Here is a 4,242-nt window from a genome sequence, read left to right as displayed (position 1 = left end):
TAGTAAGTAGACAAAAAAAATCCTATTTTTATACAACTCACTTTTTTCTTTTCAGTTGCTCTTCCTTTCTTTTTTATTTAATAAAAGCACTAAGAGCTTCTTTGGGTGATTTTCTAAGAAAAGATCTTTTTTCGAGATATTTTTTTTTAAAAGATCTTATGAAAAGTAAAAGTAATTTTATGTTTGGATATCTCATGCAAAAAGATCTTTTTATCTATCAATTATGTTTGGGTATAACAATATAAAAGTACTTTTTTGTTTATTTATTACATGAAAAACATCTTTTTTTAAGAAAAAAAATCTTTTAAAAAAAGATGTAAATTATAACTTCTCAAAAAAAATGTTTTTTTTCTAGTACTTTTACTTTTACTACTAGAAATTTGCCAAATACGTTAAAAAATAAAAAAAGATCTTTTTTCATTAAAAAAAATCTTTTTTAATCAAAATAATGACACCCAAACAAACACTAATGAAAGAAATTGATTAATATTGTCTCCTATTTTTTTTTAAATCAACAGTTATTTGTGACTAAACTATTTTTTTTTTAAATGGACAACTATAATATTAAGTTATAAAAAGAATAAAAAGTCATAACATGTGATTATATAGAGACAACCAAAAGTATATGATTATAAAAAACAAGTTATGTTACTATCATTGACTTAGAGAGTTGAGTTGACTAAGTCAACTTTTGCATCTCTTGTCCTATTTCTAATAATCTAAATAAACAAGTAAGCCATAGCGCTTGAACAATCCATTATATATACACATACATAATGTAGTACTTTCAAATGTTATGAGCCAAATAGCTTATTAATTAGAGAATTTAAAAAAAAATGAAGGTGCTTTCTGTATTCCTAATTTCTCTCTGTGCTTTCCACATATTGTTCTCTACTACTCTTATGGTTTCAGAAGCAAGACCCTTGCCACTTAACTTAGGTACGTAATAATATTATTACTAATTAATCAAACATACCGTTTCCTATTTTGGTGTTATATTCTCCTAACATAAACATAGCTTAAATAATAAACTGGGTTGATCGAATAGTCAGCTCATTTGTCTGTTTAAATAAGTGTTAAGGATTTGAATCTCGCCTTATGCATGTAGTAACTCATTGGTCAACACCAGACCCTTAAACAAAACTCAGAATCACGGCGAATTAATCATTGACCTGTCGGGTTGAAGGATACTGTGAGCAACAAAAACAACATAGCCTAAATATTATTAATTCTTTTATGGGTAAATTAAAGTATATTTTTTGTTCTTAAAGTTTGATAAAAATTTTAAAAATATCCCTAAGTTTTGTTTTGTTTCAATTTTGTTCCAAAAGTTTTCGATTTGCATTAAATATACCTCTGGCAGCAAATTTTTAAAAAAATTTAAGATTAATTTAACAATTTCATAAGAATAACCCTCAACACATGTAGACCAAACATAATTTTTATGCATTATTATTATTATATTCTTTTTAAATTTTTTGAAAAATTAACAGTCAAAGATATATTCGATACAAATAAAAAATTTTTGAGACAAAATTAAAACGAAATAAAACTTAGGAATATTTTTGATATTTTTCACAAATTTCAAAAACAAAAAATATACTTTACTTTTTTATTTTATTAAGGAACATATATTAATTAACTAATCAACAAGTATTATTAAAAACTAAGTATGATGTTGTATATATGTTTATGCAGAGAAATGGAGCAATTGGTTAATGGAAATAAAGATAGAGCCTGTGGTGGGAAAATTGTTGCGTCCATCACCATCTCGTTCACCTCCTTCCCCAAATCCTAACCCACCAAAAGGACCAGGAGGAGTTTCATCATTATCTCATAACACTGCCTCAGCTTAATTAATTATTAAGCAATATTATCATGAATATTCATAATTAAGTGCTTATGTATTATTTTTCTTTTATAACTAGTCAAAGGTTTCATCAGTAATAAAAAAAAAAGGATAATTTATTAGTTGTTTTTAATTATAATTAAGTATGTAATTCTAGCTTAGCTAGCTAGGATTTTAAGATGCAGGTACTTAGTTAATGTGTTTAGATTAACGTTTATAAATAAATGTTAGTATGAATGTATTTTTGTAAAATTAATTTTGATTAAAATTAGATTAATGTACTTAATTAGTTGGTTGGTTATATTGTATTTGGTCGTTGTTACGTACTAATTATAAATAATTATACTATATATGGTTTTCAATTTTTAAATAATTATTTACGAATATATAGTATTGCATGGCTATGTTCTATAATAACTTCAACAAAGTCTTGTCATTATAAAATTTAATTTTATTCTAAATTCTAAACTCTAAAATTTTACGAGTAATTTTGAAAGACAAAATCCGTTGCTAAAATTATTTAGTAATCTAATATACAGAATACTTTATATTTTTAGGAGACCACTTCGATAAAGATATTAAAAATGTCTTTTTTTTAAGATATTTATATGTATTATGATATTATTGGATATTTTTATTAAATCGGTTAATAATTTATTTTTTAATAAATCATAATAAAATCGGTTTATTTATAGCAACAATAATAAATCCAATTGTCCGCACTATAATTATCAGATCCGATTTGATCCGACCGATTTACACAATCTAAATTGAATTATGTTTAAATTTTTTGATAAAAAGATAAATATATATTTGATTTTTGTTTAAAAAAAAAAACCATAATCCAGTGTGTTATGTAAATTAATCAGTTTGACCGGATCTGATAACAATTGAGTTTATTGTTATTATTATAAAAAAAAATCAGTTTTATTCTAATTTGTTAAGAAATTTAAAAATAACCGATTCATTAATACGTCCAATAATAATGCGAAACATAAGTGTCTTTACAAAAAGACGTTTTACGCGTCTTTACCAAAGTATCCTCCGTGTTTTTAACTAATCAAACCTCCTAAAAACAGATAATTTATGTATACAAAGTTTTCATGTCTCATCACACTAATAATCAAATTAAAGATTACAAACACAATCACCAAAAGCAGATAATTCTTTTCTAATTGTTACATTATTAATCAAATTAAAGGTTACATAACACAATATAATCACACCAATACATATCTATTGAGTAACTAATCATCCAGATCCAAGAAAGAAGCATTATTATATTATTAATTATATATTATAAGGTAAAAACTCAGATGAATTCGACTTCACGTGAAGTTGATACCTGAGAGTCGTTAGATAAAAATTTAGTCAAATCAGTCAAATTATTTAACGGCTCTCAGATATCAACTTCATGTGAAGTCGACTGTACCTGAGTTTCCATCATATTATAAACATTTGTAAATCAAGCTGAGGCAGTGTTATGGATTGGAATGAAATCCAAAGAGGAGAATTTGTAGGCAATGACATGATTATTGTTGTTGGAGGGTGGTGGTGGTGATGAAACTCCTCCTCCAACTCCTGGTTTTGGTGGTGGATTTACTTTTGGTGGAGGTGGTGTGCTTCTTGATGGACGATTCACATAATAATTATCATTTTTTATTATCCATTTTTTGCTTCCACAATCTATATCATGCATGGATAATTAATTAAATAATTATTGGCTATGTATTAATTAACCATAAAATAGGAAATAATTAATTACAAGANNNAAAATAAAAATCATGATATTATTTCATAAAATTATTTGTTCAAAAACTTTAACATAAAAAAAAAAAACATAAATAATTAGATACTTACTGAAAATAAGTGGCAAGGGTCTTGCCTGTGTGGCTATAAAAGTAGCATGAAGAACACAGAGAGAAATAATAAGAAAGGTAGAACAGATTTTCATGTTGTATATGTATATTATTTGTGAATTAATTTTTATATGGAACTAATTAGGTACTCACTACACTGATCATTTTGGTGTATAAGCTAGTAGCTATTTATAAAGCTCACAACATAATTAAATGATGATACATGCATGCAAATGTATTAAAATAATAACTATATAATAATAAAGAAAATGCCAAAGTGATGATACACGTTTAATAATCAATCATATTTTCCTCCTTAGTTGCTACTTGCTTTATTTTTATGCTTGCTCCACTGCGCCCAACTCAACTTTATATATGTCCACTGACACATTTTGTAACACTATATTATTTTGTTCTTGGATGGACACAATAATTACATTTTAATTATTACTAGAAATATAGTTACTATGACATGTGTTATGTTGTACCAATCATATAAATGTAACTAGAGTGAGACCCGTGCAATGCGCGAAA

General features: G+C 25.7%; 1 long non-coding RNA gene across 1 annotated transcript; it reads left to right on the top strand.

The window, feature by feature from the left end:
- LOC107617733 lies at window positions 778–2,157 on the top strand. The gene is made up of 2 exons (XR_001615054.2): window positions 778–939; window positions 1,699–2,157. It is a non-coding gene; the product is annotated as an uncharacterized LOC107617733 (long non-coding RNA).

Source organism: Arachis ipaensis, chromosome B09, assembly GCF_000816755.2.
Source record: "Arachis ipaensis cultivar K30076 chromosome B09, Araip1.1, whole genome shotgun sequence".
NCBI lineage: Eukaryota > Viridiplantae > Streptophyta > Magnoliopsida > Fabales > Fabaceae > Arachis > Arachis ipaensis.
The sequence above is the reverse complement of the archived record's forward strand: the minus strand, read 5'-3'. Positions and strand labels throughout refer to the sequence as shown.